The following is a 14,405-nucleotide window of genomic DNA, read 5'->3' as shown; positions in this document are numbered from 1 at the left end:
GCTGGCCGGCTCTTTTGTGATTGGTCAACCGCTTAGAGATGTCCCGCCCCTTAGCTCATCACGTACAATGTGTTGGAGCACTAGCCAGTAAGAGCGCGAGTGTTACTTGGTGATCTTACCATGTTCTGGAAGAAAACACTTTGGGATTTCAGCCTTTGCAGACCATTGACATGCACAAAAACCTATATAACACATTACAGTCTATTCATTGCATTAATGCACACAATGCACACAATGTACACAATATCTTTTTTTAATTTGTATTATTACTGCATATTTTATTCCATTCTATTGCATTGTAAACACTGCTAGATTTTATTTTACTATATTTTTAATAATAGTTCTCTATCTGTGTTATTTTATTTTCGTTTTACTTTTATGTATGCACCACGACACCAAGTCAAATTCCTCGTACGTATCAACCCACCTGGTGATAAACCTGTTTCTGATTCTGATTACAGGAAAGGGAAAACCTCAAAAAGCATAATGGGGTCTCTTAATAGTGTCTCAGATTCTCTCTTTCTGGTAACTTCCCAGCTTATAAAAATAAATGATGTTATGAATGTTCCAAGATAAAGCCTAGATAACGTAGGGGACATCGGTGTGACATCATAAGCGTTTATTTCCTCAGACTAGGCAAAGCTTCTCAGAAACACATCAGACACTTTATTCACAGACTGAGAAAGCATGAAAACTGTTGGAGGGCCCCTTTCATCTTGTGTCACTAATGTAGGTCAAATTGATTTAAAAACGACCTCCTTTGTATTGGAGTTGTACGCTGTATCAACATGAATTCCTCATTAAGCCACACAATGTTGAATACGTTTCCAGTAACATAAGACCCGATGGGTTTCTTTTGGATCAAACATTATTCACTTGAGATAGACACAGTATTGAGTTACAGTATACATGCAACAGTGTTACATAGTAAACATACAAAAAAGGTAACTGTGTCCCGACAGTGACTTTAGAAAGTACGTAAGGCAAGTTTATTTATAGCACCTTTCAGCACACGGCAATTCAAAGTGCTTAAACAAAACAAACTGTAAACAAATGACCGTTACAGTTAGGGATGTCCCGATCACCTTTTTTTGCTCCCGATCCGATTCCGATCATTTGATTTTGACAATTTGCCGATACCGATTTTTCCCGATCCGATCTTTATGCAATGCATTAAGAGAAAAAAAAGAAAAAAAAAAAGCATTCAAGTTGTCCCTTAAGGTTATTTTTTTATTTAAATTGGATATTCTATCCAACATGGATATAGCTTCTTTCTTTCACAGCAGCATTGGATCAGTTCAGTTGTGCAGCATTGGATCAAAACAAAAATAAAGCTTATCAGTACTCGTTAGCTTACTGCTACAATTAGACACTGCGCCCTGCCCACTCTGTTGCCAGATTTGAGAGAAATAAGCAACCAGGTCTCTGAAAACAAGCCCCAAAGAAGCAACACATACATGATGTTCTGTCATTTGAAACCAAAACTAAGGCCTCAGGATGACTTTAAGACTTGAACATGGTCATTTTTGTTTTGTAACATTGAATAAAAAAAAAAATAATAAAAAAAAATTAAAAAAATCCGATCCCCGATTTTTTTGTCCCGATTCCGATCTTTTGAAAATCACGTGATCGGCTCCGATCCCCGATCACGTGATCGGATCGGGACATCTCTAGTTACAGTTCTATAAAATGGGCATTACCAGCAGGATAACAATGTTATAATACATTTTAAAAATAAAGATCAATATATTATTAGCAAGACGTACTGCCTGCTTTTTGATTTTCATTTAGGCTACTTTGATTCTTCATTTTAATTACTTTTTTTTTTTAAATGCAGCACGTAAACACCAGATTTATTAAGTAGCACTAATGTGTTCGCTTTTACTTCATGAGATAAACCAAAACAGCTTTTTAATTGATCTTTTATTGCATTGCATTTGATATTGATGCAACCCATAAGTAATGGAAAGTAATCAGGTTACATTACTGTCACATTTTGATACTTTGAAAAAGGTTTTTTTTTAAAGGTAACTATATAACTAGAATTACATTTTCATGGTAACCCTCCCAACATTGGTTCGATGTTATCCCCGTTTGCCTTCTGTCCCTCTGGGCTTTTAGCTCACAGGCTGCCCGGTGACAGGAGGGGAAAAACACTATTGAGTCCCAGAAGACTTTATTCAGCTGTGTCTCCCAACCCCAACTCCTCTCTGAATAGATATCATAAAGGCAAACAGATTGCCTGCTCTCTTTTGGATGTTGTTGGGGTCTTGTTGTTACGCTGCAATTTCCTGGATACAGGGTTTAAATGGAAAAGACCTCTCCTGCACCCATACCTCTACAAAGGGTAGCCGTCTTCTTGTTGATTTATTTGGAAAACTCACTCTGCAGCCACCTTGCTGGATGTTTGTGAGTACACACTTTCAAAGGTCATACATTTGTGTCCTTCATCTGATCGGAGGATGTCCAAATGAATTTCTCCTATTATGCTTTTTGTTGTTTACTCGTTCCTGTAGTGTGAAATATAGGTGTTGGTGCATTTTAATGGTCTGCAAACAGTAATAAAGCGCTTTTTGAACATTAAAGCATGGAGACAGGTCACAGTAGGGGCACACAATACTAATATGAACCTGAAAATGAGCATTATATGTCCCCTTTAATTGAAAGACTGCACCCTTTTTATCTACTGCTTTTTTCTTAGTGCTTTATTTGGAAAACTCCCTTCCATGTTTAATGGATGTTTTTGGCGACACACTTTCAAAGGGCATACTTACATACATGTCCTTTTTCCAATCGGAGGATGTCTGGGATGTGTATGTCCAATTGCAATGCTCGCTTTTTAAATGTCTTCTTTTTGGTTACAGTCTAAGCGTCCTACTGCATACAGTCTTCATTGCGGTGTTTAGTCAAGAGTAATGATGTGTGCTAATGATTTCCTTGGGGCAACTCATCTTGGTTCATTTCCCCCTCTGTTTTCTTCTCATTAAACCTTCCATTTGTAAGGTACCATGCAAAATAAATAAAGTCAGGAGCCAACAGTTACTCCTCTCCTGTTGGCTCTGAGGTCATGTTAATCACCCCCTATTCATCTGTATCCACGCAGCTTCTTCCACATGGACAAACATGCATGTCTGTGGGACAGAGAGCAATGTTTACATTCGTTTGTGTGCCATTTATCTCCGAGGAGCCCTAAGCAAAGTCATTTCAGCATCTGAGACCAGTAATGGTGGAGAATATGGTAGCTGCATTTTGAATTAAACATGTTTCAGGCTGCATAAGTGGTCCAAAGTGGTTTGGAGTCCGTCCCTGTTCTCATTAACGTGCTGCAATCATGCTTAAGACCTTCAAAAGACCTTGACTAATGTTCACTAATTCATGTGGTGGTATGTGTTTTTTCTGGGAGCTGTGTATTCCAACCATCACATATGTATGTCCCACAAAAATTGTTCTTACATGTCCTTGCATGCACTATCTGAAACTGATGCGGGGCTATGATTGTAGAAGAATCTCACAGCGGTAATTTATTGTCTGTGGCATTCGTAAAGGCCAACAGCAAAAAAAACCTCAGGGTTCAGCAGCCGTGTGTGAAAAAGGTGAGGGAACACAACGACTCCTGAAATGCAAATGTGAGCAACAGGGTGACTCAAGTACGTGATGTAAATGTCAAAGCAATCTTCATGTGTCCTCGAAAGGATCCCAGCGGATTGGCTTGATGGCAGCAGAAACACCAAATCAAACTCAGATTTGTTTCTCACTGATTGCAAATACAAAGATGTAAGATATTTTTTTAATAAAGGCCATTTTTTGTTTAGCAAACATTTTAAAGAGGACATATTCTGCTAATTTTCAGGTTTCAGAATTGTATGTAGTGTCTCTACTGTCTCCATGCTTTAATGTTCAAAAAGCTCTTTATTTTTCTCATACTGCCTGTGCTGCAGCACCTCTTTTCACCCTCTGTCTGAAACCAGAGCCCAGTCTGCTCTGATTGGTTAGCTGGCCGGCTCTGTTGTGATTGGTTAACCGCTGAGAGATGTCCCGCCCCTTATTCTATCATGTTCAATGTGATGGAACACTAGCCAATAGGAGTGTGGGCGTTTTTGTACAGGAGTAAACAAAAGAGGCCAATGGAGGCGTTTCAGGCAGTGTGTGGGAGAGAAAGCATTAGGATTGAAGCCTTTGCCGACCATTTACATGCACACAGACTTAAATAACACACTACAGGAAATAAAAAACCTCCAACAAGCATAACAGTGCCCCTTTTAAAGCCAGTGATATTCTTCCTTACTCTTTCTTTTTATGATAGTACCACACAGTGTCCGAGCCAGACGCCCTGCAGAGTGTAATCTTCCATCACCTGCCATTTGCCCCAGTTAGTGCCTTTTCATTTCATCACTGTCAATGGAGTGAGCAGCGGGATCGACAGGAATAAGAATTGCTCAAGTGAGACCCCGAGCTGAAAACCTGCCAATCACCTGTGAGGCCAACAAGCAAACCGGCATTCTCACCACTTCACCTGCTGCACAGACACTCAAAATGCTCTTAGACATGTCTGACTTACTGATTTTCAACAGCTCTTTAACAGAATCTGAGGGGATCATATTCACTATTTTAAAAAAAGAAACGTACCTTCAGAGTTTTTGTCACACAAGCTCTTTATTTTGTCAAACAAAATGCCTTTACAAAATCTCTTGTTCTGAGTTACTGGCATGCTTGTGATCACTGCGGGGCGCCAACAATCGGGCCATGAGAGACATGATGTGTACGTAAGGAGATGAATGAGTGGGAGAGTGTGTGTGGGCATGTGTGTGTGTTCTTCTATTGTGCAACCTACGCTATGACTCGCTTACCAGGGGATTTTGAGCACACGGAGTAGGATGATTAAAATGCTGGAAGACCACTTGTGGCCTTATACCTGGCTCTAATCACACCAACGCTGCGGGGCACGTTTCAATCAGAAGGAACGCCGCAGGTTCATTATAACAATGTATTGGGACCATTCTGATTGTTGGAGACAGTTTGTTTACTTGTGTAAATGTTATACAATATGGTCACCTCTGTAGCCTGGTTGTATATTTAAGGGATGCTTCACGTCTGGATCCTGATCAGTATGTTGTTCTCTTTTCATTAATAACCGCCTTGCTGCACATTATCCCGCTAATTACACAGTTAGATACTAAATTAACCAACGACCAGAATCACAATATTGATTTAAAATGGATTGTATTGCTTCAGCTAAGAAACTGAAACTTCGAAGACAGCAACGTAACTTAAAATGATGGCAGCACTCAACAAGGTTTTTTGTAACTGTCAAAGTCTGATCAGTCTTTAAACACTGCAGAGCCCAGTTAGTGTTTACTTCCTTTCTGTCTTCTTCTGTTGATTCCTCTAATGTGTCAGGCTTGAGTGAATCAGGCAGGACCCAAATGCAGATTTCAAAGAAAAATACCTTTATTTCAAGGCCAAAATGTCAAAGACAGAACTCTTCCCAGTGGACACAGTCCAACAACAACAACAACAAGGAACTCACAAAGACTAACAGAAAACACAGAACCTAAATTCACACATGACTAATCAAACAAACACGAGACAGGTGAGGAGGGAGGAGAAAACACAGGGGCACCAGGTGAACACAATCGGGTAATCAGGAAGGAGGGAAAACAGACAGAAAGCAACAGGCAAGACAGGGGGTGAACACTTTTCAAAATAAAACAGGAAACCAAAGACAGCAAAAGACAAGACAAAACACAACACAGACAGATCGTGACATAATGTCCAGCTCTCTGTCGTTTAACCTCTTTCCTTCTCTTGCGCTTTTTCTTTTCTTAACTGGGGACAGATTAGCCATCATATATCAAACGTTTCGTGCTCTCCACAAGTATAAAAAATAATATAAAAAAAGTATACAATAGTGTTTTCTGATGTTTGTTGTCAACAGCTGACCCTAAATTAACCTGGACTTCTTTCTGGGGATTGATATGACTGCACATAGTCCCTTGATCCTCCTTAGCAGCGGTCTGATTAACAGATCTGTGGAGTGTCCAAATTGACCAATCAGAATTGAGTATTCAACTAAGTCATATCATTCTAAAAAAGACTACAATTCCCACCTTTAAGCCTTTAAGAGACACAGATGTGTCATCTTCACATTAACTTTTTATTAATTCTTTAACTTTTAACTTAAAACAAGGCAGTTTAAAAGGCACCAGCTGTTTTGAGATGTGAGTCATGCCCACTGCAAGCTGCTGCGAGGCAAATCATGTGTCTAGTTAACATTGATGTTCAGCTGATTACTGTTTTGCTTTGGGCTAGTGGGCTTTGATTAATTGTTGCTGAATACTTTATGAGGTTTGTCTTGTTGGACACCCGGAAGCGCTGAGTGCTAAGATGTTTTTAGCTGCTGGATCAAATCTGTGAATGAGTTGGTAAAGCCTGGCTGCTATGGATCATCAAAGTGCTTCAGCGTTGATTAGAGAAGATACTGTATAGCAGGCATGATATTTCTCACTACCTCAAGAGAAAAGAACATCAAGTACTGTGGAAAATATTTAGTGTTCCACCCTCAATTTGATTTGACAGACATTCTGGATATTTTTATTATGAGCATTTCCTTTAAAAGCAATTCTCGAGGAAGACTTCAAACTAACAGGCAGGCAGGCATTATTGCTAGGTAATCCACATCTAAAATAAGTCAGATCCTGGTTATGAGGGATGCTGCTCAGTGGCGCGTGTGCAGCTGCAGAGTGGAGCTTTTCGGGGTTTTTTCAGTTCCCTCTCTGCTTCCCTGCAGCGCTTCACCTCCCAGTCGGGTTTCCAAGCAGCCAAAATAGACTTTTTCTTTGTATAAGACGAGATCTCCCTCTTTTCCCCCCCTTTAGACGTAGAATGGACAAGAGTGTTCTTATATACAACGCTGAATAAAGTCACTGAGAAGCAGATTAACTTGACATCAGAAAAATGTGTGATTTTGCACTCTTTCGTCACACCAAGTCTAGTGACGGGCTGCAGAGCTTTTTATCTGATTTCAATCCTGAAAAGGCCCTTTTATGCTTTCTGGGGTTTTCCCTTTTCCTGTAGTGTCTAATATAAGGTTTTGTGCATGTAAATGGTCTGCAAAGACTAAAATCCCAAATGTCCCGCTTATTGGCATCCCCCAACGCCTCCATTGGACTCCTTTGTTTACTTATAGCATAGTGAGATCAATATGTAACACTCTCGAGGTGCTGCAGCACAGGCAGGTACGAGAGAAATAAAGAGCTTTTTGAACATTAAAGCATGGAGACATGTCCCATAATATGTCCTCTTTAATTCCTCCCCTTTATCTTTCTCGCCACATGCTGCTTCTTTTTGTCTGCAATATGATACTTCCTCCAAAAACCTGTGTGACAGAGAAACAACAAGTGTTGTTTGAGGGCTTGTGGATCCGTTGTTCATGTGTGTAAGTGCAGAAGGTCACCTTGGTTACTGCAGATGTGCAGAAGATGGAGGAAGGAAACGAGAATCAGAGGTCATTCACTGACCAACTCTTTTTTAACCACACAGCTAGTGATGCGTTATTTTACCTTTTTGTATTAACTTGGTAAGTGCAGGTCTTCACATTTTGAAATGCTTGTGATTCCCACATTGTCAGGGTTTGGAGGGTTACAATGTGACCAGTGACCTAATCTGAGTATCAAATGTAAAATGAATGATTACTTTCAGCTACTTGTGGATCAGTAAGATGTTTTTGACTTAAGTCTTTTATGTAAGACAACAGAGATAAATATGTGACCTTAGAAAAGAAGAAACCAAGATATTTAGTATCAAAAATGATTGTATTTATAGGAAAACCTGCCTTTCATTCAGCATATTCAGGCTGTAGCTTATACAATAACAATGAAACACATAAGCGCATAAGGAGTTTCACTGAGGCACTCACACGCCATCAGTAAAATATGTATTTGTCGGCAGGAAAGGTGCAAAGCTCTGACAAAAGCTGAGCGTCTCCGTGAGTTTGTTGTGGCTCCAGGCGTTTCCTGCAGGCCAAGGGGGAGCCGGGAAAGCTTTTTTTCTGAGGTATTTTTGGTTGCAGTCCATTAAAAATTAAGCGGCCACTCGGGTTGAACAACGCTTTTCAAAGAGTGCAAAGTGTCTCTGCTATGTATATTTAAGCGAGAGTATTTGGGTAGCTTGACCCCGAAAAGAATAATGTAAGGAGTTGTTAAGAATGTATTTATTCCACGTGAGCATACCCTTAAAATACTGAGGTTATTCGGTTGTATTATGTCAGGTTGAAAACATCAGGAAGAGATCAAATGAGAAAAAGATTCATCAGCAAAATTCCTGTATGCCTCTCACGTGCCTTTCACCTCTGGCCTGGAGTCATACATCTTCCTCCTCCTCCTCCTCCTCTTCATCTTCCTCCTGTCCATTCCCATCAGCTGCAGGCGTTTCACTGCAATATTGTAAAATGTTCACTACATGAAGGAGGTTGAGGGAGGAATAGTGTGTAATGTGAAGACAGTGACCTCTTTTTGACTGATGCACAATGATGAAATTCGACTTGTTGTTCTTACCACAGGCACACTTTTAAAGTACATATGAATTATGCTGCAAGAATATCTGCTGGGAGGGTTACTAGTTACCTGTAAAAGAATGTAATCAGTGACCTAATCTGAATCAAATCATCAAAATACAAAAGTAATGTATTGTGGTGACCACCTATTTATACACTGGGTTCATAATTCAAACTGGGAACTACAGTTGCGGCTATTGTTCCCGCACGGACATGTTATGTGTGGCCTATATATGGTGTGTGCCCTCTTCGCTCTTTCTCTTGTCGACCCGGGCTGCGACCCGACAACATGTCCTATTCTGCTCTCTATTAAAGTACCCTTTCACATCTCCATTGCACCGCCTCCGACTCCATGTCCTCGGNCCATCCTGCTAAATAGACTCAGGGAGTGGGTAGGCATCTCAGGGTCTGCCCTCCAGTGGTTTGCCTCGTACCTCAGTGGGAGAAGTTTCTCCGTGGCGGACCGCCACGGAGAAACTTCTCCCACTGAGGTACGAGGCAAACCACTGGAGGGCAGACCCTGAGATGCCTACCCACTCCCTGAGTCTATTTAGCAGGATGGTGTGGTCCACTGTGTCAAACGCTGCACTGTGGGTTGGACGGTATGAGAAAAAGCATGAATCTGAGAGTATGACAAGATGTGGTTTCTTGTGTGTTTTTAAAACATGTTGGCCAGCTTGGTACATGCACACAAAGACTGCGCCTAAGGTTACAACAACATGATAGTCTGCTCTGACTGCTTACTTAACTGTTACATAACTGGATGTGAACTATTTGACAACATTGACCCAGCTGCAACCTATCCAAAATGTTCAAAATGGGATGGATGACTTTGTCCCAGAAACAGCATTGCTCCAGACTGAGTAACTTATTGATTTTAAAAATTTGAATACCAGAAATGATACCGTCCTTGCAGGAAAAACTAAAGTGTATATAAGTAAAAGTAATTGACAATAGGGCTGTGGATGTATTATATACTGTCCTAGATATAATACTATTGCAAGAGCCTTTCCCCAGTTTAAAAGGCTACATTGCAGTACAGCTGGTAGCATATTAGTGATTATAATTACATAACTAATGTAAATTCATAAAAAATGTAATTCATAAATATTTTGTGAAAGCACAAATGGTAAACTGATATATTTGCAAAATCAACATCTGGGTATCTAACCCAAACAACAGTAATATTGTCCATATACATAATTGCATGTCAGAAATGTGTTTTAAAATGAATGATTCACATTACGATGCACGCTATTCTTTAAAGAAGCAGGGGTAACTGCATATAAACTGTGTTTGGCTCTTTGTACATTCAAGGACCTCGGTCACCTCCATGATAGCTTGATGGGATGGCCTAAACCAGGCCCAATTGAGGCGGATGGCCTCTAAGCCAACATCTGAAAGAAAGGGCAACACATTTAACCTCTGGAGAACACTGCCGGGACACACACACACACACACACACACACACACACACACACACACACACACACACACAATTTTCTTTTCCCAGCACAAAAACCTTGAAGCCGGTGACTGATCCAAAATAAATTGATACGTTAAAAGCAAGCTTGGTGAAAACACCATCAGTACTATCACATTTCAGTGCACTTTGGAGTCACGTAAAAGATCATTCAGTCCTTGAAATTTGTGAAAACAGATCTTGGGTCAGGTAAACAAAGAAATAAGAAAAACTGGTCAATCATGGGTTGAGCCATACCAGTACTTGATATTTCAGGTTTATCAGATTTGTGTTGGATTCAGTTGGATCTAGCCTGTATCTCCTGTTCGCAGTAAGGAACAAAAGTACATTTCAAATTGTTAATACCATTAATCTTTTAAACTCAACATGAGTGAAAGTTTTCACTTTCGAAAAAAACAAGGAAATGAATTGCTGGAAGTGTGAGGGTGGTAGACTGACTGAGCTCGACCAAGTTGTCAATTCCCAACATGCCCACCCACACCGAGCCTCGCATTAATGCAGTAAGTTACTCTCTATGCAAAACACCCTGAGCACAAATCCCTGCTAAAAGCACAACTCCGCATTAATGCACACCAATGACATTTATCAACTTTAGATACCTCAGGACTGAAAGCAAGCCAAAGAGAACTAATCTAATCCATTAGTGTCCCAAGAAAAGCAATAAATAATGTTTTTACAACATTCACATAAGAATCTGGCAAACCAAAACAAAAACAGTATTTACTTCAGGATGCTGGTGGTGGGAGACATTTTTAATATATTTTTCAATTGTATTAAATTTAACTTTTTTTGCACATAACCTTTGAAGAACCTTTAGAGAGCAGGCCCTTGAGATATTCACTAAGGACTCTTGCATAAAAGCACATGTTCTTTTGATAAAAGAAGCTCTGGTTCATGTTTTATTACAGGCTTTTTAGACTTCTTTTCACTACCCTTAATCTACTGCGTGCAAACTTACTCTTGTCTACTGTCTTATTTCATATGTAAGGTCTGAATTCCTCAACACAAATACCTAATAAAAAGGAATATAACTGTAGCTATGTTTTCATGAGTATATAAATCAGTTGAAACAACAATTTTTTTTACATTGGCTTATAATTAGATAGGAAATGTTGGCAATCACATTGTTTTTATATATACGAGGAGTGACACACATTTTTTTCCATTATCATGTGATAAATAATGTTATTTTTGGCAAAGGTTTTTAAAAAAAGAAAAAACAATCTTCTTATACGAGTTGCTTGACATGTGATTTTATTAATTTGTTTGTATGTGTTTTGTGAGCATTATCTTGCTTTTTAAATGTAATTCTATTTCCTTTCCAACCATTACTAAATTGAAGCTATATTCTGGGCTTCCTCTTCCATTACAAATTAATCTGGCGCTGCAATAATTTTATTATCACCTTCACAAATGAACAACCTTCATTCATTTTAATATAATTCACCATAACAACAAGTTTGTTAAGATTAACAGAGCAAAATACAATTGGTTTTCACTCCCCCAAAGCTGTACATTGTAGGGATGCTTTGCAAAAAGGGGTTAGAGAATGTCTTCCATATACCTAGAAACATGGATGGAAGCATTTCCATGCACACTGACTGCCGCTCAACATTCTTCAGCATAGATGCATCAATTAAACAAATATCTAAATGTGCAGCCTGTCCGCAGTTCCTCCATCTATTACAGGCAGCTGCACGTAGCCCCGTCCTCACTGTCCAATATGGCTGAAACACCTGCTAAACCCCCGTCTTCCCTCCCATATGTACACAAAGACGGCTCTTTCTCCCGCTCTAGAACATCCCTCCCACCCTTTCCATTGGCTCATTCTAGCCGATCCAGCAGAATAGCCCCGATGCTGTAGTAATGTCCTGACCCTGAACAAAAGAAAATGAGGTGACCCTATTGAGATCCAATACACACACACAATTCATCCATCATTCTCAGTCAATGTGGAGTGGGAGGTAAATAAGGATGTGGCTGAGCTGCTGCATTGCTTTTTTTTTTTTTTTTTAAATAGGAAACCTTGGTCTGTTTGATTACATGTATAACATACAAGTGGCTGCAGAACAAAGCAGTGGTGGCAGCTAACATTTCCCTCATCACCTGCTGCCTCCCACATGCCTTTACTCCCCTCCAATTGTATTTATGTCACTCCGGCATCCACCGTTTCCTGGCTTTCGCTTTAATTCCACCTCACTCTTTCCTCACCCTTCGACCTAACACACCTCCTCTTCCATTTTCCACGTGTAATGCATCATCTTTTGGATGGGACTCCTCCTGTCTCCCACCCTTCACACATTTCACCGAACCTGTGCCTCTGCCCTTCCTCCCCCTCCTCTTGAAATGATTCCCAGAGGGCTCAAGGAGAGAATGTCGCGGCGCTATGCCTGCCATCTTCGGAAATCACTCTGACCTTTCATACTTGCTGAGGTCACAGTCATCTGATCTAACACGCACGCAAGTCCAAGGCTGTCTACGCCGGCCAAAGATGGACCGATGCAGCAGCAACAGAGCAGCAATAAGCCGGCATCAATCACACACAATTAGTCCCAATTGATGCCTGGGAGGGTGGAGCTACACTGCTCTGCCAGGCTGGCAATGGCTGGTAAACCCAATATTAGTCATTCAGATGACTGCTGAGTGCTACTTTTCAGTATTACTGATTCAGTAATCATATGTTATATGAGGGGTTTAATAATGAATAGTGACTTAATTAGGTTGCGCTCAATTTAACAGTAAACAGAGATATAAAGACCTAGCTTGATGTAGCTAAAATAGATGGCTTATCAATGGAAGTAGAGGAATAGTGAATATTTGTCATTTTTCAATCCACAGATCGCCCTTGCCTCACGTTAAAAGAAAGAAAGGAATTGTTGACATTGCAGCGACTCAAATGCCGGACAGATACTTGATCGTGCCTCAAATTCCTAAAATGGTTTTGGAAAGTCTCAGAGGGGTTCAGATAGATAGAGGTTAGACTACTAAAACGCCAGGTAATTATCAAGAGAACATTGAGGTTTTAGAGGTGGACGCCTCCATAGAAACGCACCTCTTACAGGACATAGGAGCAGAATCTTCCACATGAAAGATTATTGTGAGGCATGCCACTTGTAGAAAGGCTTTTGCTACTTGCAAACTTTGCGTAGCATACTCATGTGCTCACTCTAAGCTCATCCAGAAGCCTCCTCTCGCCCCAAGCTGCATTTGAGGGATTGGAAAAAAACTCCATCATGGTGGAGAGGGAAGATTTTAGGGTCATGGGAGGAGAGAGGACGCGGGGAAGCATAAGCTCGCGTGATGGAAAAACCCTCAATGAGAGACTCAAGTGGAAGCAAAATCCTCTTGGTCAGAGCAAATTGAGGTGGAGAGACAGTTTGAACCCAAAAGATGTAGCTCATTTCAATATCTTATGACTCCATATCACAAACATGCAGAGACAAGAGGACTACAAAGAGTTACTGGAGAGAAGTTCAAAGAATCAGAGCTCCTTGTCAGCTCATGCTAAGCCACCACAAACACACACGGGGGTCAATGAGGACGTTGGAATTAAGGCTGCAGTCGGTCGTCAAAGTAAAAAACGTTGCCTAAACCTTCCACCAACTTTATCACTTTTACTTTGTGCTTCGCTGCATTAAAGCCTTCCTCTACTCCGAAAATGTGTGCTACAGAATCAGATATGCTGGATTCAGATCAGAAGGGAACCTCTACAAAAAAAGAAAAAACCTTTCACAAAGGTTTTCACAGTTCTTCACAGCACTTATAACCTTTAAGATAAAGATAGAGAATAACGTAATGGTACATTTATTTTAGAGTGGAACTATATTAGGTTTTTGGCTTTCAGCAACAGTTCACTGCTGTGAGAGGACCGGCTTTTAGTCACATTGTCAGCGCCAGAAAAACTGCATTTTAGCTTAAATACTCAAGACTTTATCCCTAACTAACCCCGCTTCAAGCATCATGGTGGAAAAGGTCAGCAGTACATTTGATATTACACATGACATTAGAGGTTTTTCGGGGCAGAGAGGCATAATAATGCTGCAGGTAAACAATGGGCTGAATGTCTGCCAAGAAAAGAGTCGCCCTGGCAATTCTGACACGGTGAGGCATCAAACTAAACTACAGCCGCACAAACAGGACGATCCCACAGGTTACGCCGAGACTCTCTCAATCACTCAGCCACTCTCCATCACTCTGCTGCTCTCCATCACTCTGCCTCTATTGTTCTGTACCTAGCCGTGCCCTCTCTCGGCTTGCTGCAGAATGGATGGAGGGAGAGGGAGGAGTGGGGAAGTAAATGAGATCCCGATGAGATGCCAAGGTGTGTTAGCGTTGAGGCGTGGGGAATGAGAAAAAGCGGCCTGGAGGGAG

Source organism: Notothenia coriiceps, unplaced genomic scaffold (assembly GCF_000735185.1).
Source record: "Notothenia coriiceps isolate Sejong01 unplaced genomic scaffold, NC01 NC01_scaffold00024667, whole genome shotgun sequence".
NCBI lineage: Eukaryota > Metazoa > Chordata > Actinopteri > Perciformes > Nototheniidae > Notothenia > Notothenia coriiceps.
This window is presented reverse-complemented; position numbering follows the sequence as displayed.